The following is a 26,902-nucleotide window of genomic DNA, read 5'->3' as shown; positions in this document are numbered from 1 at the left end:
TAATAAATTTTTTTAAATGCAAATTAACAAAACAGAGGACAGAAAAACCTGATATAATGCAAACATATTTTTAAATGACAAGGATGATATTTTAAGCTATAAGATTATAAAATAGGTTAAATAAATGGAAAGGTTGACTACCCAAAATAGTGTAAGGATACTAAACTCAAGACAGCAAAAGAAAGAAAGCGTAAAGGATACACAACAGATTTCTGAGAGCGTAAATAGTAGAATTTTCCTGGAGGGCCATTTGGAAATATCAAGATTTTTCTGATAAAAATTTTTTTGTCCTTCATCCCTGCAATTGTACTTTACATATTTTTAATAAGTAAGTGTTCTAAAATGGATAGTAAGAAAAGAAAAAAAGATTTTTTTACCAGAGATTGTTTCTAATAATAAAAAACTTGGAAACTATCTAAATTTGATGTGTGACGTAGAAACAGTACTTTCTATGTATTGACATAGGTGATGGCCAAAATCCGTTGATAAAAGGAAAAAGCAGACTACAGAACAGTGTGTATGTACAGTACAATTCTATTTAAAAGATAAAAAAAAAAACAAAAACTGAGTGGATGTGTATGAAACTTTTAAAAGTGTTTCTCTCTAGTGGGTATGATTTAAAGATGCCCTTTAAAACATTTTTAATTGCTTTTTTGTACAGTGACTAAATTGGTAAAAACAAATCAACAAAGCTACTTCTGTTTGGGGAAAAAGAGTCACTTTACTCAAGGATCCTTGGAATACTTTTCCAAACTTTCAAAAATCATACAATCCCCAAATTCTATACCCTTAAAAAAAAAAAAGATTATTACTTTTTTATGATGTTAATTTATTTTATGAAGCTAACGTGGTTTCGATTTTTAAAACTTGACAAGAATAATGGCCAGAAAGAAAAAAATAAATTACCGGTTAATCCTGTTTTTGAATGTGGGTGCAACCCAATTCTGCTAAGCAGAAATAGTCAAGTCTTCCCCATGCTGACTAAGCAGGCTTGTCCCAGGGATGTCCCTTGTCATCACACAATATAAATGACCATTGCACTTCAAGAGTGAAAATTAAACATATCATTATCTCAATAGATCCTAAGAAGGCAGGTAATAATAGGCACCATTTGAAAACTTAAGCTTGAGGGTTTTTTTTAAACATTAAATCAATATATGTATATAAAGTGTGGCAAAACGTTGAGATACGACAAAGGTGGGTGGAAAATGTGCTGATGTTCATTGTGTCACTCTGTATACTTTTCAGTTGCTTGAAAGGGTTCATAATGCAAAAGTTTATGTGTGTGTGTGTGTGTATACACTCATTTAAAATAGTTATTTTCAAACCTTTCCTTTCTACTGTTCGCTTAATTCCTCTAATATTAAGGAAACCTTTTCTTGGAATCTCCTCTAGCCAAGGTCTTTGCTCTTTCCTACTTTTCAAAGCCAAAAACTCAAAAGATAGTTTCTTCCCCTCCAACCTTCCCAATCCCTGTGTCAACCAAGCAATCTTCTAACTTTAAGTCTCCACCATGCTGCTGAAACTTACTGTCAAAGGTCACTAATGAGAAGTAGCCAAATCTCAGGACCATGGTCCTGCATGGTATTTCACATAGTTCATCACCTCCTTCTGCTTGTTTTTTTTTTTTTTAATGCAGTTTTATTGAGATATATTCACACACTGTGCAAACCATCCGAAGTATACAATCACTGGCTCACAGTATCATCACACAGTTGTGCATACAACCCCATGATCAATTTTAGAACATTTTCATTACTCCAGAAAAGAAATAAAAAGAAAAAAGAAAACCCAAATCCTTTCACCACTTATCCCACCCTATTATTGACCCTTAGTATTGATGTAGTACATTTGTTACTATTGATGAAAGAGAATTAAAATGTTACTGTTAACTATAGTCCATAATTTGCAATAGGTACATTTTTTCCCATAAATCCTTCTATTATTAACTCCTTGTAATAGTGTCATACAACTGTTCCAGTTCATGAAAGAACTTTTTTATGTTTGCACAGCTAATCATAGGCATTGTCTACCGCAAGATTCACTGTGTTATACATTCCCATGTTTTAACCTCCAACTTTCCTTCTGGTGACATACATGACTCTAAACTTCCCCTTTCAACCACAGTCACACACCGTTCAGCACTGTTAATTATTCTCACAATAATGTGCTGCGGTCACCTCTGTCCATTTCCAAACATCTAAGTTCAACCTAGTTAAACATTCTGCACATATTAAGCAACCGCCCCCATTCTTTTGCCTCATTCTATATCCTGGTAACCTATATTCAGTATTTTATGTCCATAACTATACATATTATGATTAGTTCATATCAATGAGATCATACAATATTTATCCTTTTATGTCTGACATTTCACTTAACATAATGTCCTCAGGGGTTGCGTGTTCAGGACATCATTCTTTCTTACCGCTGAATAATATTCCATAGTATGTATATACCTTGTTTTGTTTATCCATTTATCTGTTGATGGACACATGGGTTGTTTCCAGCTTTTAGCAATTGGAAATAATGCCACTATGATCATCCGTGTGCAGATGTCTGTTTGTGTCCCTGCTTTTGGTTCTTCTGGGTATATCCTGAGTAGTTGGATTGCTAGGTCATAGGTCTGCTTGGTTTTTAAAAGAAAATCTACTTGGTCCTCTTCCCACCTCTCTAACTGGGCCTTCTTGGTGACCTTTACAGATGTCTCCTCCTCTGAATGCCCGTCTCACTCCACCTTCTTTCTCTGTCCACTGCTATGACTCCAACTATACTTTATTTGCTGATGACTCCTGATGTCTTCTGTGCTGACCTCTTCCCCTAGTGGTAATATCCACTAGAGAAGAGACTATGCTTCAATCTGGATTCCGTCACTCATTAGGTAGGTGACCTTAGGCAATTTTCTTGGCTTCTCTATTAATTCTTTTGTCTTATCTGAAAATAAGAGTATTTCTCCAAAAGTGATGAGCTATGAAATAAGGTATGTGAAGCAGTTATCACAGTACCTATCACATTTTTGATGAACAGATGTTAGTTACTTGGCACTTGTTAGTTACATAGGCACATGAAAAATTCCATATGCGCCAAACTAAACTCATTATTTTCTCTTACCTGTGTGCCTGTTTGAAGCTGTTATGGAACCCAGAAGAGCCATGATCTTTTAATCCAATCTTGTGGGTGGGACCTTTTCAGTGAATGTTTCCATGGAGATGTGACCCACCCAACTGTGGGTGAGGCCTTTTGATTAAATTATTTCCATGGAGATGTGAACCTGCCCATTCAGGGTGGGTCTTGGTTAGTTTACTGGAGTCCTTTAAGAGCACTCATGGAGAGAAGGAGCGCAGGGAAGCTGCAAGAGACATTTTGGAAAGATGCAAAAATATGTAATCCAGAGTTTGCCCCAGGAAGAAGCTTGGAGATGCTGGGAGAAGCAGACAGAAGGACATATGGAAATGCTAAGCTAAGAGATGAAGCTCAGAGTTTGCCCCAGAGAAGCTAAGAGAAGATTCCCAGATGCTTAGAGAGAAACGCCCCATGAGAACCAAGCAGAGACCTGAGAAGCTAAGGGAGACAGAAGCCCAGAGACATTTTGGAGAAAGGCATTTTGAAATGCAACCCAGGAGCAAAGGACTATCAGATGGCAGTCACATGCCTTCCCAGCTGACAGAGGTGTCCCAGACGCCATCATTTCTTCAGTGAAGGTATCCTCTTGTTGATTCCTTAGTTTGGACACTTTTATGGCCCAGAACTGTAAATTTGTAACCAAATAAACCCCCTTTATAAAAGCCAATCCATTTCTGGTATTTTGCATAATGGCAGCATTAGCAAACCAGAACAACCTGTAAACCAACTAATTCTCCCAAACTCCCTTTCTCAGCCATTCTAGTTAGAATCCTGTACCATGATAAACTTCCCCTCTCTGTCACCCCTCACATTCAATCTCTCAAAAGCCCTGATGATTCTTGTTCCTTCAGCAGACCAGCGCTTCCTCTCCACTTCTACGTCCTCTTGCCTGGTTCAGGCCTTCTGCATCCGCATCTCCACCACTGCAAGAGCCTCCAAAGCAGTTTTCCTGGCTCCAAAATTACCCTCTTAAATCCATCCTCCAGTCCCACCACCAGTGACCTAGCTTAAACACTCGCCTGCCTGGGTTAGTCCCCTCTCTAATCCCTGCTAAGGATTCCAAGTTAACAGGCCCACAGGGCGTGGTAAATCTGCTAAGGAAACTGAGCCAAGGGAAGAACCTTGCCTGCTCTTATAGTTTGGTAGCTTCTTGCTGAGTTCTCTTTCTTCACTCTGAAAGGCATTTTTATTAGTTCCAGATAGTTCCATCTAGTAGCAATTCAATTCTTTGTGATTAACTTTACACTCCCTATCAATCTCTTTTAAGTTGCAAATATTCCAGGGAGGCATAGTACAGTAAATCCTTGAGGCTTTATTGTGCAGAGTTCCAGAAAGAAAGCTATTGTCTGGAGACCCCCTGAATGGGGACCCTGTGGGGCAGGGCAGGAGTTTTTGTCTAGCAGTGTGTAAAGAATTTAGAGGAAGCTTCCTTCCCTTATTGGTCTACCTGTTCTAATATGTAGAATCTTGTCTTTAATTGGATACTTTGGATGGCTTGCATGGTGTGTGAATTTATCTCAGTAAAATTGCATTTAAAAAGTACAAAAATGATAAAGATATATATAGGATCTTAGGGCAAAGGTGGCCCTTCCTCCATCCACTAAATGTTGGATGCCCAGTGCTTTATCTACACCTCTAATTCTCCCAACAACCCTGAACCATAGGAATCATTAAACCCTATTTGACAGGTGAAAAAATCCAGGCTATGCACAGGGGTCGCACCCACTTCTGCGTTTGGAAGCAAATCATTTGTGAGTATCTCAAGACCTAACCATGATTCCTGAATGTGGGCTTTTAAAATTAACAGTCTTTCACCTTTCAGTCCCCTTTCTGCTTCCTCTAGGCCAGTGGGTCTCAAAATGTGGTCCCTAAACAAGGAGCATCAGCATCATCACCTTGGGAACATAACAGAAATGCAAATTCTCAGGTCCCACCCGATTCCTACTGAATCTGGGGATGTAGTCCAGCGAACTGTGTTTTAACAAGCCCTCCAGATTATTCTGAAGCACGCTAAAGTCTTGACAATCACATTATAATCATCTGGTGAATTTTTAAAACTCCCCATGCCCAGACTGCACTGTAGACCTATTAAGTCAGAATCTCAGGAGGTTGGCCCCCAACCTCAGTGTTTTTTAGAGCTCTTCAGGTTATTACACAGTGTAGTCAAGATTGAGAACCACTGCTTAGGCTCACGCTAATATGATTTTATAACTTCCATTCATTAACCAATTACAATGTGCCAAGCACTGAGCTTTCTCCTTTGCCTTTATATACAATCCTCACAACAACTCTACTTTAAATAAATCAATATAGAGATGGGGGGGTTGCATTTTGCTAAGTTAGTAGAGTCTGAACTCAAACTCAGGATTTTCTGACTCAAAATCTGGATCATCTCTTACCACCTGCTGCCAATAATACACTATTCACTTAGAGCTATCATTGGGGTATGAGCAAGCATGGTCAGTGGCCTTGTGAGACAGAGACTTCAAAATAGGAGGTGGCTAAGCAGGTGCTAAAAACAAGCACATAGCTTAACCGGTGGGAAGAGCTCAGGTGCAGGACAGACAAACCCAGCTCTAGTGCTGAGCCTGCCCAAGTTCCCACTTTGTGACTTAACCTCACTGAACCTCAGTTTCCTTAAGTATAAAATGGACACAATATACGTATTTTGTAGAATAGCAATAAAGATTAAATAATACCCATGAAAGCATGTGGCACACACGAAGAGTACAATAGAGGTTTATTATCTCCCTCCCCAACGATAAATTCCTCTTCCACCCAGAGCTTCCCTTTCCACGTTTCAATGCGTGTTTCACTGTTATACACTGTTAGGATCTGGGGATTGGGGGTTCCTGTTGCTGTTGGGAATAGCACTCTCTCTGTTCATGAATGTTTCCCACTAATTGACTCTATTTCCATTTTCTGTTCTCAACTCAGTCTCTGACTGGAGCCAATTCTTCCCCTCTGTTTGAATCACCCCCACTCAAACCTTGGAGAGTTTCATGCCTAAATGCATGAAATGAATCATCTCCCTCTTGCGGTCTGACAATCATTCTGCACAGGTCAGCCACCTCCTCTTCTCATTAGCCGCCCCCTCTCTGTGGCCCGTCACCTATAGGTCTTGCCCGCCATTAAAGCCTAAGTGCAATTACACTGTTGGCCTGCACTCCCTTGGGGTGATGGCACCTGTTTTGATCACAACCTCCTGGGGCAGGACTATAGGAACCCCTCTTCTCGCTTACTGAGAATGTTCCAGCCTCCGGCAAAGGCCCCAAATGAAGTGACCCCTAACTTCTCGTTCTCCACCTAGATTCTCCAGGCTCTTTTCAACATTCCGCCACTCCTGAGCAAAACTAAAAGGGACTTTGGAGAGGGAATTTTGAGACCATCCCTTTAGTTTTATTGATGAGGATACAAACTGCCGTAGGTAAAATGGCAAGTTGGTGGTAAATTCCAGACTGTAACTCAGGTTTTCTTACCCCCAACGAAGCACTCTTGCATCAGGAGGGTGTTTCATGGTGAAGACAGTTCTGCCTGAGAGTTACAGTCACATGTGTCAGTTATGTGACCTTGCAGCAAGAACTGAACCAAGCCTCAAATAATAGGTCTTTTTGGGCTTCAGTGACTTTTGTGCCATTCTTCTGTTAAATTTAAAATTTTTGCATTTATTAAATGTGGTCATAGTAGAAAATCCAGCAAAAAGGAAAATAACAAAAAGTGAAAGTCAAGAGAAAATGACAAAAAATAAAAGGGAGGAGGGGAGAGGAGGACAGAAACAGCCAAAATTATGTGACAGGAAGAGAAGAGAAGTAAAGGGGCAAATACAAAGCTTAGGCATGGAATGGGTGGGCATTCTGCATCAGCCTCATTGGCATGTGTGTCAGAGGCTGACCCCGGCTCTGGTTCTGGCACACCCACAACACTTGAGAATATCACCATTGCCATCATCAACCACCCCGCAGATCTAAGGCACTATTGCTGTTCCCTCCTTTCTCTACTCTTAATACTGTCACCTGTCAATAGCTGGTCCATAATACTCAGGGTGTATATGTTAGAACAGCTGGCTCAGAAATACAGAAATGTTGCTATTCTCAGTGTAGAATTCAGTTTCTCCTGGCTCTCAATATAAGAACACTCTGGGATTTTAATTATTTTTGCCTCTTTTTAATTCTGCCTTCCAGGGTCAAATCTAGCCAAACTCCATCTCTAACTCACTCATTCAAAGGGCATTGATTGAACCTGGGAATTTCCAGAGCAAAGCTATATCTCATTCTATTACCCTCTGGGGAGGTGTATAATGTACAGGCAAGAACCAGAAGCCAGAGACACAACCTGAGTCATTCACTTTTTTTTAATTGAAATTTTTATTAAGGCAATTGTATATTCACATGTAGTTTTAAGAAATTATATAGAGATACCCTGTGTATTACCCAGCTTCCCCCAGTGGTAACATTTTGCAAAACTATAATGCAATATCACAACCAGGATGTTGACCTTGATACAATTCACCCATCTTATTCAGATTTCTCCTGTTTTACTTGTACTCATTTGTGTGTGTTTAGGTCTATACAATTTTATCACATGTAGTTTCATGTTTCCACCATCACAGTCTAGATACTGAACAATTCCGTCACCACAAGGATTCCTTGTGTTGCCCTTTTATAAACACATCTCCTACCCCTCTGCCCCTCCTCCTCCCACCATTCCTAACCCCTGGCAGCCACCAAACCGTTTCTAAAGTCTTGTCACTTCAAAAATGTTATATAGATGGAATCATACAGTATGTAACCTTTTGGGATTGGGTTTTTTCACTCAGCATAATTCCCTGTACAGTCATTGAAGTCATAGTGTGTATCAATGGTGTGTTCCTTTTCATTGCTGAATTCACTCCTTTTTACTCTGAGACTGAGAACAAGTCAGTTAGAAGTTTGAACTTCTCTACCTGAGGAAACTTGGAAAGTCTCTTAACCCATCTAAGCCTCTGTTTATCCCTCTGTTTTTTTAAAAAATGGGGGGAAGTCACTAATAAGATAGTTTCTACTTACCTTTCAGGAATGATGCAAAGATCAAATGAGATAAACATAATGATGCATCATGAACTGTAAACTGATGCACACAGCGAGGACGTTATAAAGGCCTCTGTGAAGGCAGCTCCTATTTTAAATTTTGTTTTTCCTGCTTCTTCCAGGCATATCAAGTTACTCCCATTTTGGGATTTTCTTCCAGCTAGCTGAACTCGAGGGAGATAGAGGTTTGTCTTGCAAGACTCCTTTGAGGAAATATCTTGCCTGAACAGAAGGAGAAAGCATGAAACTTTTAAGGCTCTTTTCTAGCATTCTCAGATCCATTTTGATGGCAGGAAAGCCTCCATACATTTTGCATAGCACCATCAAAATAGCTAAAAACAATCCACTATTAAGTACAGAAAACAATTTTAATGGTGGAAAAAAACACCTCTAATTCTATATATGGAGTATAAAATCACAGTATCAAGTGCACGTATCCATGAAAAAGAGCAGATGTCTAACTAAGCATGTTACCTGTTTCTGAGTCTTTCTTTAAATAATCATTTTGTATTCTACTAGCTCTCACAAGAAGACAGATGATACCAATCTCTAAAGTCTGAAGAAGAAATTTTGGGAGATAAACTTAAAATTAGAAAATTTATTCTATTAACCTTTTTTCCCCCCAAATAGGAGAAAATATTTTCTGTGTTTTGGTGGGAATATTTCTATCCAGCTCACCTTTTACTCTAATTCATCTAAATCAGAATTACTTGAGGAGCTTCCTAAAATATAGATTCCAACTTCCACCCCTACTAAATTAGTAGGTCTAGGATGGGACCAGGGTATTCGTATGTTTTTTAAAAATTTCCTCCCGTGTTTTTGATGTTCAGCCAAGTTGGGAACCCCTCCTGGCTAGCGTTTGTCTTCAGTGCCCCCAATGGACATTTTCCTGACTTCCCTGGCTATTCCTCTCTGCTGTAAGATCTATCCTCACAAAAGTTTTCCTTCCTTTCTACCAAAACCTGGTTTCCAGTGGGTTTCAACCTCACCACTTCCCTGGAACTACCCTTTTCAAGGTCACCATGACTTCTCTTCCCTATCTCCTTTTTGACCCAGTGAACCACAACTTCTTGTTTCGAAACACTTTTCACCTTTTGATTTCCCACATGCTGGACTCTCCCACTGTGCAAATTATTCTTCTCAGCTCCTTTGTTGGCTCCACCTCCCCTGTCTCACCCCTCAAGGTCCTAGGCACCCTCCCTCTCTTCATCCTGTCTCTGTCCCTAGGCAATCCCATTCACTTGGCTTTAAATACCATCTAAATGCAAATGGCATTTACAGTCCACCCCTTACTGCCTTCCAGAGCTGCTTACTTGACATCTCTATTGGATATATAATAGGCTTGTCAAACTTAGCATGTTCAAAATAGTGCTTTTGATTTCCCCTATACCACCCCACTACCACCATCAGCCTGGTTCTGCAGTCTTGCTCATTTCCTTTAATGGTGCCATCCATCCAGTTGTTCAAGTGAAATATCTAGTCGTCCATGCTTCCTCTTCCTCTCACATCCACCTACAAAACATAGTCAAAATCTCTGCACTAGTCACCATTTTCTCTCTTCCACTTCTCTGGTCCATCATCTCTCATTTAAACGATTGTAATTGCTTCCTATTTGGTCTCTCTCCTTCCATTCTTGCCTCTTCAAAGTTGTTTCTTCTGAGAACTATTTTTGTAATGTAAATGAGGTCAGACTGCTCTTCTGTTTAAAACCCTCTAATCACTTTTCATTGCAAATAGAATAAAATCCAATACCCTACTGTGGGGTCTACAAAGTCTAACCAATATAGCCCTGAATCCTCAGTCTTGTTCCCTCTGCCTGGAAGGTTCTTCCCACAGATCTTTGCATTGCAGTCTCTTTTTAATATTGAGGTCTCAGCTCAAACATTACCCCTTAGAGAGGATTTCCCTGAACATCTTACCTAAAGACTTCCCTAAATCTGCCCAGTCTTTCTCTTTCTCATTATCTGATTTATTTTCCCCATTGCCCTTTCACTATTTGAAGTGCTTTTTTATGTATTTGTTTACTTGTTTATTGCTGCCTCCCCCCACGAGAATGCAAATTCTAACTCCACAAAGTAGAGGCTCAGTTAATATTTATTTAATAAATCACCCATTCACACCATAGTATAAATAATTAACAAGTATTTCAAGTATTCCATTTTTCTTGGGCACTGCATTTTAGCCAGAATCAAAACTTTACGATCAGGAAGAGGTAGGCTGGTAAGATTTCAATCACCAATTTACTGACTGTGGAGAATTTCTTTACCACTCCCCTGCAAAATCATACCTTTATTTTTATAGGCCATCCCCATTTTCTGTCTGTACTTGCTTCTGGATCCCCTCCAACTTTCCTGGGAGGTTCCCGAGGAACACTGTCCTCTCCTAGTTGGACCCACACCCCCTCCCTCTTCACAGATGTTTAAGTATCCATGCTTAGAGATTCTTTGCAGAAGTCACACCTTGGAAGCCTGCATCAGAGCGATACCGGGGTCCAGGAATCCAGTCTGCTGAGCCCTCTCACCCTGCCTCTCAGCAGTGTTTGGAAGTCTGCTGCATTTTGCTCCCCATCTGACCACACCCTCAGCTCTACCCATGTTCCCTGTAACCTTTTCTTGCTTTTTTTTACTGGCCAGATGCCTAATTCTGCCTCTAGCTTCTCTGTTTCTGGAGCATTTCACCAGTACTGCTGCCACAATTCTGCCCCTACTAGCTGAAACTGGAAGCACACATCTGCCTGGAAAGATGGCCCTTCCTCTTTCTCAGGGCAGCGGCCTCCATTGTCAGCTGCCACTCCAGGAAGGACCCAGATGGTGGAGAGTCTCTGAACTCAAGGCCATCAGGAAAACTGGCTTTCTCGGTGGCTTGCTGAAGGCCAAGGTGTCTCTGTGTTCAAGTCACACTTGTTTCACCTCTTCAATGGTTTATATTTTCTCTTTTCTCTATGTCTCTTGTTCATGACAGAGACAGCAATTACTACCAGGTCACCCCTTCGAATTAACAGATATTCTGTAAATGTTTAACATTTATTTAGTGAGAGTAGGGAGAAATTAATTCTCTATTAATAAAAATTACTCAAACTAAGGGATTTATAATATGCAATTTTCCAAACCAGAAAACTTCCCTGGGAAGCATAATTTTTTTTACTCACCAGTGATAACAACTATTCTGACTTCTAATCCTATAAACGAGATTTGCCTGTTGTTGAACTTCATAAAATGGAATCATACCATATGTACCTGTTTTGTGAGTTGGCTTCTTTTGCTTAGCATGTTTTTGAGATTTATCCATGTTGTTGCATATAGTAGTTCTTTTTTATTGTCTAATAATATTCCACTATGGATTTACCACAATTTTTTTTTTATCCATTCTCTGATCAATGGACATCTGGACTGCTTCCAGATTTGGGCCATCATGAAAAATTTGTGTACAAGCCTTTTCATGGACGTATGTTTTCATTTCTCCTGGAAAATTATTTAGAAGCAGAATCACGGGATTATAAGGCATATTTAAGTTTCTTAGAAATGTCCAGTTTTCCAAAATAGTTATTTATATATTTTACATTTGGGGAGACACATTCAAATATTTAAAGTTTAGGTAATGAAATAACTCAGGCAGTGACTAGCATGATAATATGCTTTTTTCAGTTTGAGAATTTCATCAGTTATGACCACCAAACTCAGACAACTGTTAGTTGAAAGATCTTGGGGTTGTAGTCTCAGCTTTTAGTTGCATCATACAATTTTGTACGATGTGGTTCACAAAATTATTAACTAGAGACTGATCAATTCTAGCAAGGCGTGGTTTTTAAAATTTTCTTTAAAAAATGCTTTGTACTTCTTGCCAGTTCTTTAAAGAGTCAGGTGGAAACCTGAGTTAACTGGCACCATATTTCAAATGTATTCTAGTGATGTTTTTAGTGCTCCTTAGAGGTCTCTCCTTGGAAAATTCAGGGCATCTGGGTATGTTCCTGTTATTCTTCTTGTTTTAGGAGAAGGGGATGTAAACACCTTTACTGCACCTTCTAAAGCCTAAAATGTTAAAAAAAAATTTTTTATTGGTAACAAAAATACAGAAAACAGCATAGAACTAATGTACAGATTAACAAATTATTATAAGGCAAATGCACTTGTACCTTCTACCCATGAAGGAAGAAAACTACCTTGCCAGCCACTCCAGAAGCCATTCATGTGGCTCCTCTCCTCAAAAAGTACCCCCTTCCCAAAAAAAGAACAGCCTCCACCTCGACTTTTATGTTCATCGTTACCTTCTTTCTTTCTTTACAGTTCTACAGTTATATTATCCAACTGTGCATCCTTAATTTAGCTTTGCCTTTTTTTGTTGTTGTTAATTATGTCTTTTAGTTTCAATCTGTAGGCTCTCCCTTCCCCTTGCAATTTGTTTGTTGGAGAAACTAGATCATTTGTCCTCTAGAGTTTCCCTCAGTCAGGATTTTGTTGATTGCAATCCTGTAGTGTCATTTATTTATCATTATCCTCTTCTCCCTGTACTTCCTGCAAATTGGTAGTTGAATCTAGAGGCTTTATTAGATTCACGTTTGATTATTGAGGAGAAAGACTCCTTTGTAGAGGTGGTGTCTTTTTCATCAAGAAGCACATTTCATCAAGAAGCATCTGGTGGATCTGTTGCTAGCAGCCATTGAGGCTCAATTCATCAAGGGTTGAAAATGATGATATTACAATTCTACTATTCTTTCTTTATTGTCGAAATGCTTCTATAAAGAGACTCTTACCCTCATCAGCTATTTGGTTACCCAGTGGGGTATATTTCATGTGAAGAGCAAGATAAATCCTTGAGTCATTCCCTTTATTTGCCACTTTTCAAAATGAAGATTTGATTCCCTCCTGTCCTCCAAAGGTGACTGAATTCTTCTTTAATATCATGAACATATGGATTTAAACATAATTTTATCTTTATTGATATTCAAATTGTCTCAATTCTGGCCAATGGCAACCTCTTCAAATTGGCTCCCCAATCCTTTTAACACAATTCTATCAGTCTTTGATAGACTTTCTTTTTGTTTTTATTCTTTGGTATAAAATGATTTTCCAGCTCATCTTACACAACTCCTGCCTTAATCCTGGAATTGGATTTTTTCCCCCAAGAAACCTTGATTTCTTTTAGTGGGAAATGGTATTTCAACCCATAATTTGAGTGTTAGATTTACTCATTGCTCCTGGGTTGGTCATTTTTTCTTTCTTTTTCTTTCTCCATTTTCTTCTCTTTTCTATCTGTTCTTCTTTTTGATAAAATACCTCATCAATTCATACTGATATTTTCAATTCAAATTCAGGACTACAAAATTTTACTTTCCCTCTTCTTTATTACATCCATGTCTTTATTTTTCCTCACCAAAAATCCTGGTTCTCAAGAACACTGTGGGGGAAAAAGAACACTAGAGATAATAGAATATCACATGATATCTCACTTGCTTTATTCCTCTTCTTTATTTGTCTTTAAGATCGGGTATTCTGAAGTATAATTCACATACAGTACAATTTGCCTTGTTTAGGTGTACAATTTGGTGAGTTTTGGCAAATATATATAGTGGTGTAACCATCACCATATCATGATACAGACATTGCCAGCCCAAACTCTCTGTGGGAGGGGGTTAGACAGGGGCATGAGTAGTGGGAGGTGGTGCTCATTGGGGGCTATCTTTGGAGACTTGCTGTACAACAAACTTCTATTTGGGGCCCTCTTCTTCCCTTCTCATTCTATACAGTCTCCCAGGCCAGTTCTTCTATATTCGTTCCTTTAGTTACTGGCTCACCATGACTCCCTCATCCATGTCTCCCAAGCTCTAGCCCTGTCATACAGATAGATCCTCTTGGAGGTGCCATATTATCTTTTCCCAAACCCGTGCCTCCCCTTTGTGCCTTATCTTAGTTATTACTAATTACTTAGTGATTTGTCCTTCATCTTAGACCTTACCTTTCCCTCGGTTCCCACAGCTTATAGGTTTCAAGTGTGTCGGTTACAAATCTGCTAATTACCTTTTGAACATCTCTGGAATCAATCCTTCCCACTTCAGTCTTTTGAGTTTATGCCCTTTTTGGTCTCTCACCTAAATAGTTTTTTTTTTTTGTTTTGTTTCTGTAGCCTCTTCCTTCTTATTTAAGGCCTCCCTCCTATTACTTCTTTCCTCCCCACATCTCACACTTATTTCTCCTTTCTACCTTCTTACCTTCTTTCAATCCTCACTAGCAGTGATATTTCTAAATGTAAACCAAGGCATATAATTCTGTTGCCTAAAATTCTTAAATGACTTGTCGCTGTTTATAGGATAAAACCCAAACATATTTGTAATCTAAATATAGTCTTTTCCACATTTAAAAAAAAATACAGTTCCCACAAGTAAGCCATGGTTTTTCCTTCCTCCATATGGTTCTCTCTTCTTGGAATGTCCTTCCACACTTCTTTACCCCTGAATTCCTATTTCTCCTTCAGGTGGTGGAGCTGTTCCTATGAAACCTGCCTTGATTTCCCCAGCCAGAGCTAGAATTGCTCCTCTTGTGCTCTCATTACATCTTTTACATAACTCAATAATGTTTGTTCATACAATCCTTATTACTCTTCAATACCCCCTTCCCTCACTCTGGAAAACAAGCTTCTTCAGAACAAGAACCACAACTTGTTACTCTTATATTCTTATTGCCTAACATGGAGACAGGCTGTATCAGTTAGAATTTTTTGTTGCTGACAACAGAAGCCTGACTCTGACTAACCTAAAATAAAGAGAATTTATAAGAGGGATATCAGCTCACAGAATCAATGGGCAGGGTAGAGAGCCAAATTTGGAAATAGAAAGAGACCACACTGTTCTTGAGAGAGAAGAGGCAAAAGTGTAGAGAACAGTCTTGTAGCTGGAGCAGACATGAACTTCAGCGTTTTTTTCTCCTTAGCTGGAACGAGCTCAGTATAGGAACATCCAGTTGTCCTAGCTATGCCCATATCTAGCCATGAGAGCAGGGCCCCTAACTAAGTCCCATATAACTGGCCAATGAAAATGAGGTAATTTCTTAAAAGGAAGTAAGATGATGTTGGGAAGGGAAGAGAGATAACTGGTAGCTAAAAAAGACAACAAACATCCTCTATACCAGCAAGCACATAGTAAGCACTCAATAAATATTTAATATGTGAATCAATGAATGAATATTTGAAAAATCCATTTCTTGCCACACTAAACTGCTGCCATTTACTGGAGGCCTCAGGTACCTTCTCACTTCCCAGGCTTGCTTGGCCTGACACCTCTGTTTGGATGGGCCTTTCTCCTTTTGTCTGCCTGGAAATGTGCTTGTCCTCTGACCCTCAGCTAAATGAAATAACCTCTTTGAAACCTCCCATGTCCCTTCCCCATCTAGTGCTTTTATAGTACACTCTGTGTTTCTCTATCATAATGCTTCATTTATTACATTCTTTACACACAGGTTCCGTCAGAGTTGATTCCTGTTGCTTAAGCCAAAACATCCTTACCAATACGCCAAGATAGACACATTTCTTGCTCACATGGAGCTTATATTCTAGAAGGAAGGACCATCAATACAGTGTCAAAATTCAACGTCTAATGCTGTGGGTTTGGCCATCAAACCACTGATTAAAAAAGTTTGTGTCAGAAATCCTGTGCAGAGTTCCTAAAACTAATAAACCATAGGAACAAATGCCTTTTGTAAGTTGTGGCACATCTGTTTGTATATTTCAATAAATATTTATTGCACTGTGGGAGGATCCATAGAAGAATAAAACCTGCTTCCTAGACAGGTTTTTATTCCTGTTCTCAGGAATTCACATGTTTCCATTAGGACGGACAGGCATTTAAATCACCAATTACAACAAAAGTCAAAACACACATACACAAACACAGGACACAGAACTCTTTTAAAAAAGGAGGGTATTTTGTGAAATGTTAAACAAACAAAAAAAAAATCGTTTCTCTAAAGACCAGGAATTACACTTTACCTCATTTCTGTCCCTCATAATGACAGCCAGTGTAGTGTTTACAGAAGAGACATGATAAATGGTGTTCAGTGGATTGATTCTCTCGTATCTAGAAATTAGTTGACAGGTGTGAAAAGGAGCCTCACAGTAAAGATTAAGAAAGAGAAGACTGGTTGTAAATAAAAATGTTCTTAAAATGTCATACTGTAATAGAGCAGATATTACCTGCCTGGCACCTTAAAATTTCATCCTGAGATTCCTGCTTATGCCTTATGTGTCATTTAAAGGGTAAACAACATTGCCCCATTGCTGACTCAGAAGGGAATTTTGGCTTACTAAATGCCTACATTATGTTCCTGAATACACTAGGTTTTCCCTGAAGGTCTGCAAAGACATCCAGTTAGTTATGCCTAGAAATAAAATTAGTTTGGGGAGTAGCATAATGGGGCAAGGTTTCATTTAGAATACTGTTTTTTCCCTATCAAAAACATTTTAAGACATTTAAATATCTTTAAGGAAGGATATTTTCATGTGTTTTTTAATTTTAAGACTGTAAAAAAAATTCAGATCACCAAGCTTGGTTATAAAGTGGAGAACACAAGTCATTAGAAATAGGAGTTAATTTTAGCAACAGAAAAATGAAAATATATAATTTTTAAAATATTTATTTGAAGTTTAGAAGTAAATTCTTGATACTTAAAATAGAAGACTTCTATTAAAATCTAACAATTCTAGTAAAAAATAGGAAATGGAAATCTTTTTTTTTTAATCTTTTAAAATTTAAAGTATGTTGTTGATCCACAAAATGCTTTGTGGAGTAGAATGACATATGAGACATGCAAGTTTGGTAATTACCTGCCTGCACACACCCTGGCATCTATTTTCAAAAATGAGTGAAAGGAGTTTCATTGCAGATGCCTGAATAATTTTGTGATTAAGTAATGCCCAGGTTAATTTCAGAAATCACTTAAAGCAGGGTGGGGATTAGCAAAGTAACCAAAAAAAGAGCAAAATTTTTAAAGGGTCATGTCCAGATATGTTTTTTAATGCTCAAGTCAGAAGCTTTGACTATTGCCCTCTGCTCCTATGGTTTCCAAGCTGCCAAACTGGCTTTTCTGGAAACAAGCTTCATTCAACTGAGTGACAGTAGATGATATTTCCATTTGGGTAAAATCTTTGAATTTTTTATCTCTCACGTCCCCCTCTCCTGAATGCTAATCATTTCTTTTTTCTCCTTTTATCTCTTTATCATGTCCTGTTGGCTTCTCAGTTTTCCATGTTGCTCTGGGCTTGCCCTCCCCAATGTCTTGCTTGCTCAGAACTCTTTCTGTCCTCACTTGTCATGTTTTCCCATGGCATGGCTGGTCTAGCTTCACGCCTAGTTTCAAATGCAAAGTGGTTAGAAGGTGTCCTGGGGTAGGAAAGTAAATAGAGCAAACTTTGCTTTTCAACAGCTCTTGATCATCTATTAAATACTGAGATAAACTTTAACAAACAAATATAATTATTTGTTGGTAATGTTCTTGTTAAGGATATATAGGACATATATACTGTGGTTTGACTGTAACCAGCAAAGACATGGTTCCTCTAATTTTCCTAATGATAGCCATCTTTGGTTTTCCAGAATCAGCTCTGTCTACCCCGATTCTAAAATTCCAGAGGAGATTGAATTGTATCTTCGCCAACTTCTGCCTGGATTGGGAATTACGGTCATCAAGTGGGGTAGGTTCGAGATGGGTCTATTTAATGAGAACCAGAACTTTAATAAGGCCAAGAACTGTTCCTTGAAATTGGTCATAATATGGAACTTGTCTAGAGTTTTCATATTAGGGAACATTAAATTTTTAAAACATTTTATTGCAAAAATAGTATCTATTATAGAATATTTGAAAAATAATAAAGGTAGTCAAGAAATAAAAATCACCTATAATCCCATCACTCAAAGAGATAACTTTAGCCTTTTGGTATATATATATCTTTTCAATTATTTGTTCCATACATCTCATGTGTGTATATATATGTATGCTATATATATATACATATATATACACACACATACATATATATATATATGTATATAAATAACTGTTTTGTAACCTCCATTTTGAATTTAACAATTTGTTTTAAATTTCTTTTACTGGGAAAAATTTAGATAAAACTTTTGATGGATTTTTAGTTAAATTTGCTTTGTAAGTTGTTTTTGGCTTTAAATAATTTTTTCAAAGTTTGGAATAATTTTAGCTTTGCAGAAACATTGCAAAGATAGTACAGAGAGTTCCTGTATATCTTTTGCCCAGCTTCTCCCAATGTTAACATCTTAGATAACCATGATGCCTTTGTCAAAAAATAAGAAATTATCCTTGGTGCATCACTAAACTACAGACTTTATACGAATTTTACTAGTTTTTCCACTAGGATGCTTTTACCGCCTCAGAATCCAATCCAGAATACTACAGGGCATTTAGAACAAGTATTTTTTGGGCCACCTAATACATGCAAGATAATAATGTAGAGGGTGCAAAAATAATTGTAAACTTGCTCCCAAAGAGTTCTCAGTCAAGTAAGGGAAGTAATACAGGTACATAAGCCCCCACGGCACAGGGCAGATTGCAATAACTATATCAGAGAAGAACAAAGAGTCCATTCAGGAGGTTGGAAATGCTTCGCGAAAGAAGTGGGCTTGGACAAAGCCATGGAGGTGGGAAGGTTGAAGAATTTTCAGGGATTATAAGTAGTATTTCAGTGTGTCAACTGCCCAGGTCACATCACTATTTCTCAGATCTGACTATGAATTAAACTCATTTCAATGGTTCTTTAAAAGTTTGGATGCCTGAGCCCCAACTCCCCTTTCTGTTGAATATGTATTTCAGATGGTAGGGTCAAATATCTTGTGTGTGTGTGTATTTTGTGTTTTTTTCTGTGTGTGTGTTTTTTAATCATTTTAAGCCTTATGATCAAATAGTTTACAAACTTGTGCTGATGGTCTATCTCCTCCACCTAAATCCATATAATGAGTTGGCAAAAACACCATGACCAATCACATGTAATTCAGTGGCTCTACAATTATATGTGGTTTTGAATAGCAGTTCAAAGATAATCTTGAATTACAACTTAGTCTGACTTAGTAAAGAATTTAAAAACAAAATTTAACTTGCTACTATATCTTGTCACACTGACTTTTAAAAACATCCAACCTCATAGATCATCTGTAAAATGCGAGAAGTGTTCCTTATCATTATAATATAGTATTCTTTATTTGGTAGTATTATACATAAACCACATCGAAATGCCTTCTATTAATTAAAAGGCTACATTTCAAACACAAGAAATTTTTATTAGAGTGACACAGTTAAGACCAAAAATATAAAGTGGACATAGCTACCTTATTTTCAGCACCTGCCTTTAAACAGGCTGATGAACACTTATTGAAACCCAGGTGAGTCTTGCTCTGTTCTTATGAGACAGTGAAGGGATTTCCCTAGTATGTAAATATATTCATAAAACCAGTTATATAAATCTAAATATAAAACCAATCTCCTATAGGTTGTGAGTTGGCATTCACCATCTTTGTGAAAAGTTGAACATTTCTAATTTAACCTAACCCCTTCTTTAGAAGGGGGAAACAGTGGTAGCACTTGCTGAATCGAAATTACTATCAAAATTCAAAGAGCTTGATAATGCTCATTTAACTAAAAGCCAATCGTATTTAACGCAGGACTTTACAACAAAAATATCCTATCAGGTATTCATTATCTGAATTCTGGTGTATAAGATCAATTTAAATATGGTGCATGTAAAAAAATCACAAGACATCTCTGCTCTATAATAAATATAGCAGTGTCTTGCCCTGGAAGAGGTTCCCTTCCCCAGCCTGTACTGACTTGGCTGCCCTCTCTGCATCCCCAGGAACTTGGAGACAACAGCCAGACTCACCAGCACCCTGAGCAGTGACCTCAGTGCTCACTGGGAGAACATGGACTGGTACCAGCAGAAACCAGGGAGCACTCCCTGGTTCTTCCTGTACTGCTCAGAGTCAGCTAAGCAGCAGGGATCCTGGGACCCTGGTGGAGACTCTGGATCCTGGGACGATCTGTGAGACTCACCTGCACCCTGAGCAATAGCTTCAATGTGGGTGACTTCTGGATACACTGGTTCCAGCAGAAGCCAGGGAGTCCTCCCCGATATCATCTGATATTCAAGTCTGACTCAGAGAAGCACCAGGGCTCTGGGGTCCCCAGTCACTTCTCTGGAGCCAAAGATGGCCCAGCTAACTCAGGGGTTCTGCACATCTCTGGGCTGCAGCAGGAGGACAAGGCTATTACTGCTGTACATGGCAAGGTAACTCTAAGTTCTACACGGAGTTCAGACCCATGGGGAAGCAAGACAGAAACCTCCCCCAGATCCCCTGGCCTGGTGCAGTCACCTTATCACTGCCTGTGGCCTAGTCTCCCTTAGATGGGTGACTTCTATGGACCCTCCTTCAGCCAGCACTTAATTTTCCTGGGACCGCTAGCTGTGAAAATGTCTTCTCCTTTTCATTTGTTCAAATATTTAATTTGACCCATTGCTAATATCTCCCACCCTGCTTATGTCTACATAGGTAAAAAAAATCAGTTTTTAGGACAAATTATCCCTTCAAGAAAATAATGGATAAGGAAGGAAGTGGTTGATCCTCCATGCCCAGCCCAAGGCTGCAGCATAACTCACAGACCTGTGTGTTCTGAGAGCTTCTCATTGGTCAGCTGGACCCACCAGGTCTCAAGTGCGCTCTTCCTCAGACAAGGTGCCTGCCCTCCTTTTTCCCACACCTAGTAATTCTAGCCTGGCTCCAGAAGCTGTTCTTTCTTTCCCAGTGGTTCTGGATGTTTGAGCAGAGTCTTCTCCATTGTGTGGTGTGACTCTGCCTGTGACCCTCCAGCAGGAACCTGGGCATCCAGGGCCAGGATCCCCTCACCACCTCAGTCTAGCTCTATAATTAGCGCCTCACTGTTACAATCCAGGATGATTTCTTGCTCATTGTAAGGCATAGATCAGCCTGGGGCAAATGAAGAAGTTCTGACTCCACAAAATACTTGAAGAAGGATCAGGGAGATGCAGGGAATCTGGGGGGCCCCTCTATTAAAGAGATGCACATCAGGGGCGTGTTATTTCTCCTGGAGTAGAGACACCAATCCATCCCACTGCCCAGCCTACCTGCTTCTCATCAGGCTTCTGAGAGTGACTCTTGGTGTACTTATTTCCGTAAATATCCCTGAGAAATTTATGAGACCCGAGAGTGAAGGACCAGTAGATGCCAGCCATGTGCCTTGCTATCTGACGGAGGAATCCTGATGCCGGCAGCCTTTCTTCAGAGAAGGTATCCATCCTGTTTTTGCCTCAATTTGGACATTTTCATGGCCTTAAAACTGTAATTTTGTAAGCTAATAAGTTCCCATTATGAAAGTCAACCCATTTCTGGTATACTGCATTCTGACAGCTTCAGCAAACCGAAGCAGACACCATTAGGAAAATGAACACACAAGCCACAGAGTAGGATGAAATGCTTAAATGATGCTTAACTTGTATTTATAAACAAAATCTAAATTCCAACATTGAAAGACAGACCAATGAACAAAAGATCTGAACTGGTACTGCACAAAAGATAGGTGAATGGCTAATAGGCAAAAAAAAAGGTACCCAAAATCTTGAGTCATCTGATAAATAAAAATTATAATAAAATGTTGCATTATTTTTCCAAAAACCTACAACTTCTATAATCAAAAAAGTATAATGAGAGTTTGCTTAATTATGGCTGTTTGCTGAATCGTCTCAGCAACCCTGAAGGCTTCCAGGGCGCTGGTAACTTCTCAGACCCTGTTAGTCTGGGTTTCAGATTTGCTATCAGTTTGTTGCCTAAAGTATACACCAAATGCCACATCTTTTCACCAGTGTAGATTACTTCATACCACGTTGTCAAGGAAAAGACTAGAAGAATTTTTTGATAACCTAAAGAATTGGCAGGAAGAAAAAGTGAAATCTGGTGCTTCATGGACCTGTCAACAATTAAGGAACAAAGTAATGAAGATTTATATAAGCTTTGGTATGTCCTGTTGAAAGAAAGAAACATGATCCTAACTCAGAGCAGGAGGCCAAGAGGCAGAGATGGCCAATAACAAGTCCAAAGCAGTTAGAAAAGGTGGTAGATTCCATGGATGCATTCAAGTTCAGGAAAGAGAAGATGCCCTAAGGTTTCTTCAGACTGGTCAAGAAAAAACCAGACCTGGTGCTTGGAGAAGAGACATCTTTGGAGAATCTTCCGGTATAAGTTCAAGCAGTGGCCTATACCTTGGCACCTAAATAAAAGATACAATAGGGAACGATTCTTTCAGTGCCTTTTGTGGACTGTTTTGTCAGACTGACTTGAGAAACAAGGCTGCATCGAAGCAAGAAAGAAAAGTTTAAAGAAAAAGAAATAAAAATTTCTTCAGGAAAAATGTCTGTATCTTTCTGAAGCCCAGAAGTCAAATCTTACCATATTTTTCCTTTGATAATAGTTTATATGCAAAAGTAAATATATGTTAAGTGGTTTATTAAAGAAATTGCATTATCAAGAAACAATACAAAAAACAGTCAGTATCATCCTTTATCCTTTGGCCTGATTTGCCTTAGTCCTAACCAGATCTTCTTCATTCTTAACTCTAACTGAAGTCTGAACTCTTTTTCAGCTTTTTTTTTAAACAGTTGCTGTATGAGGCAATACTGACATTCATAGCTGCCGAGCTCTAGCTGTGAGTTTCAGGTGTCACATAGATACCTAAAGTTCCAGAGACTGACCAGGTTATACACAGAGCTCAGCATCTCAGAATTTAGAGATAACCATTACAACTCAGGAATAGATGTGACTGCTGTAAGAGCTTACAATCTAGGGACCATTACAATAAGCGTTCCCCTGATAAGCTGTGCTCTAAGATTCAATTCTTAGAGTATACACATTATAGTTAGTCCATATTAGTGAGGCGTTACAAAGTTTATCTTTTTGTTTCTGGCTTACTTCACTCAAAATGCTGTCCTCAAGATGCATTCACCTAGTTGTGTGTCTCACAGCTTCATTCCTTCTTACAACTGCTCAGTATTCTATTGTATGCATACACCACAGTTCACCATTCCATTCATCAGAGGATGTACCCCTAGGCCACCTCCATCCATTGCAAATCCATTGTGAATACAAATCCCTTGTGAATACTGCTGCCATAAACACCAGTGTTCCAATGTCCATTCCTGTCCCTGCTCTCAGATCTTCCAAGTATATACCACATAATGAGTTGCAGGACCTTATGGCACCCACATACTTAGCTTCTTGTGGAACAACCATACTGTCCTCCAGATAGGCTACACCATTCTACTTCCCCACCGACAGTCAATTGGTACATCCTTCTCTCCATGTTTTCTTGGGCACTTGTATCCCTGTTTGTATTTTTCCTGCAATTTTATAGAGATATATTCACATACCATACAATCATCCACAGTGTACAATCAGTTGTTCACAGTATCATTATGTAGTTGTGCATTCATCACCACAAACAGCACTTGAACATAATCATTACTCCAAAAACTTTTTAAAGAAGAATAGATGTATTACTATTTTGATTTAAATATTAAATGCAATTGAATAGAGCATATATTTTGTGGTTCTTGCTACTGATGTTTTCATTTTTAACAAAATGTGAATCAGGAATTTTATATTATGTTTTTTAATTCTAAGAAAGTTTTTATAATGCTATTCCTATGTGGTTACCACAAAAATAGGCTTATTTGTTTCGTATCTTTCTCTTCCAAGAAATTAGGACAGTGGCAGACATAATGCAAGCCTTCAGTAATGTTTCCTGAATGTATGAATGAATAAAGTCAAGAGCAGTGCTTTAGGAAAATCAGACCGTTAGCAGCGTAAAAGGATTTGACCAGTAATGAAATGGAATGAACAGACCACATGAGAGAAGATGGAAACCTGGATGAAGGTGGGTAAAAGGATGGAGAGAACAGAACAGCTTAGGAAACAACTGTATTTTAATGGACTTGATACAGCTGTATTTCATGGACTCCCTTTTGGACTGAGGACCAAATTTTTCATAGTACAAAAATGGCAGGTCATCAGCCCAATAAACTGAATTTATTGAATAACTTCCACGTCCAAACAATTTTACTGGGTTTCTTTGGAGCATTATGAGAGAATCTAGAAGACACATTAAAATAAAAGCAGAAAATCACTAAATCAGTTGGACACTATTAGTTTTTTGACAAATTTGGGCACATTCCTTTTAGCAGATTCAGCAACAAAGATATGAGATGTATTATCACCCCTGCATCTGTACTTACGAATGCTGGAATAACTCCTGCTGCCTATCAGTGATAAAATGACTACATTATTGGCTAGATATATGAGATTATCCTCTCAGTTCCTCATTGGTAAAATGGGTGGGTAGCACTCAAACTGTGGAGGACTTCGTATTTTATGGTTTAGAGTTGCTTATAGCATGCTTGAGGCACTGTTATCTTTTCTGTATCCAGGGCCCCTCCATGCTTTTTCTCAGCCTCTTCTAAGAGTGATCTATTTGAAGTGTAAAATAAAGCACACATCTGTGTGAAAAGCTGAGTTCACTTTGATTCTTTGCTATGTGACCTACTGGGGTTTCTCTACACAACAAGTAATGGCTAGAATTTGGATCCCCAGAACATCACTTTTGCTTAGGACGCTCACTTTGTTACACTGGCTTCTTAACCACTTTGGTTGAGCAGCAAGTAAACAGAAAAAGTTCCCAGGCATTACACTATATAAGGAAAACTGGGCTGTGCTGCCTTATGCAATTTGGTGCCCTACTTCATTTAGATCCATTCTTGGGTTTGGGGTAAGTCAAAGGCAAAGATTGCACCTAAGGAAAAAAGCTGCAGAGGCTCATCTATTAAAGTAGATAGAGCCTCACAGTTTTGCCTCCCCCTGGTGGCCACACGGTGTCTATAGTAATTTGCCGAATTTCAACTCTACCTTCCCTCCCCTCACCATTGCTTAAGTAACTTTAAATAGACATCTCCATGGGAGTTCTTTATGCCAACAGAGAACAGCGATTTTTTAAGGCTTTTGTTTTTCGTTCAAGAATTCTGTCCTAGAAGTAGGAATAATGTCAACAGCTTAATTTTAAAACAAAAGACAAAACAAAAGAGAAATCCTAGGATGAGTGAATAATATGTAGTTAACTGGGGCATTTGGGAGCCATGCCAATGTTAATCAGTAGGTAGAAAAATATGTACCAAAACAGAAACTATCTCTGGGAAAAAAAGAAATACTACTATTACTGTGTTTTCAAATACCCAACAAACAGGTAAAAATGTGTAACTTTTTTATTCAGTTAAAATCTTCTGTGTTAAATTTTGTGTTTTTATGTGGTAAGCTCCATGAGTCCAAAAACAGTGTCAACGTATGTAACAGATTCTTGGGCAGGCTAGATACCAGCTGGCCTTTTAAAAATAAAGTAAATACCTAGTCATCTAGAATGTTAGATCCCTCTGAACTAATACATGAGTCCAATTTTTCCATCCTAAGTAGACTGTTAGAAGGCCCTGACCAAACTCAAATGCCAAAGTACAGCAGCCTGGCCAAGTGAGGAATCAAAGCAAAGGTTATTTTCATAACAGTGCTTTTTGCTAATTGGATCTAATCAAAAGGAGTGTCTTGGGCAGTGGCCAAGTTGGGACAGGGTGGAACTGGCCATAGGTGAACACAGTTTCCCTGTGGCAAGTTCAATGTGGTGAAAGAAATGAGTCTACTTTCTTCAGGGAATCTGTACCTCTTGCTCAATGAAGCAATCTGTGCCTGCTGCAGCTTTTCCTTTCTGACCCAACTCCGTCAATATTGCATTTGATAAATGCGTTCAGTCCAGCCTTTCCCACACACAGTTCCTCTGATGATAAACCCACTCATCATAGAAGTGGCTCCCTATCTGTTAGGGATTTAATTACTTCTCCTATAAAAAGCGTGTTCAAGAGATTTCAAATAGAGTTGAGAGGTCATTCTGGAGGTTACTCTTATGCAAGCTTCAGCCAGATATTACAAATTGCCAGTATGTCAAGCCCCAACCAACAGTATTCCTGAAAACCCTAAAGAAAACCCAGGGGTCTATCTAAGACACTATAAAAGTTTTACTTATTAGGTTTATTTTCCAGAAACTTAAAACCTCCCGATTGTTCCTATGCCAGATAAGCCCTGAAACTTAGAGGTACCAGTCTCTCCCAGAACATCAACCAGTTGCATTCCTCTATACCATAACACTGACACCCCTTTTCAGCATGAAGATGTTAGAATGGTCATTGCCCAGATATCGCTGAAGACTGAGAAAATGATAAATGAGAGGGAGGAGGTATAATAGAGAAGTTAGAATTTAACAAATGATTATGATTACTGAATCATTACAGAGATATTTCTTTTTAGTTTCTAGTGCATTGGGACAGCCAGAAAGAAATACCTGGCATTATGGAACTGTAACCCACACTATACTTTGAAGTTTGCTCTGTAATTACCTGTTAAACTGTATTTTGAAATTTATCAATTTTCTGAGTATATGTTATATTTTACAATAAAAAATTGTTTTGTTTTGTTTTAATAAAAAGGCATGTTCAAGTCCCAACCCCTTGTCCTGTGGGTGTGAACCCATTTATAAATAGGACCCTCGAAGATGTTATTAGTGAAGGTGCCCAAACTGAATGAGAGTGGACCTTAATCCAATATG

General features: G+C 38.7%; 1 long non-coding RNA gene and 1 pseudogene across 1 annotated transcript in view; both read left to right on the top strand.

Moving 5' to 3' along the window:
- Positions 1–20,455, top strand: part of LOC119509152 — a 39,400-nt gene extending 18,945 nt beyond the window's left edge. Inside the window, exons 4-5 of the long non-coding RNA XR_005211642.1 lie at positions 17,770–17,867; positions 20,052–20,455. This is a non-coding gene — a long non-coding RNA (uncharacterized LOC119509152). The remainder of the gene's footprint in view (positions 1–17,769; positions 17,868–20,051) is intronic.
- A 60-nt stretch (positions 20,456–20,515) lies between these two features.
- On the top strand, positions 20,516–22,672 carry LOC119508845 (annotated as a pseudogene).
- Positions 22,673–26,902: the final 4,230 nt, after the last annotated feature.

The sequence above is a fragment of the Choloepus didactylus genome, chromosome 14, assembly GCF_015220235.1.
Source record: "Choloepus didactylus isolate mChoDid1 chromosome 14, mChoDid1.pri, whole genome shotgun sequence".
Lineage (NCBI taxonomy): Eukaryota > Metazoa > Chordata > Mammalia > Pilosa > Megalonychidae > Choloepus > Choloepus didactylus.
This window is presented reverse-complemented; position numbering and strand designations above follow the sequence as displayed.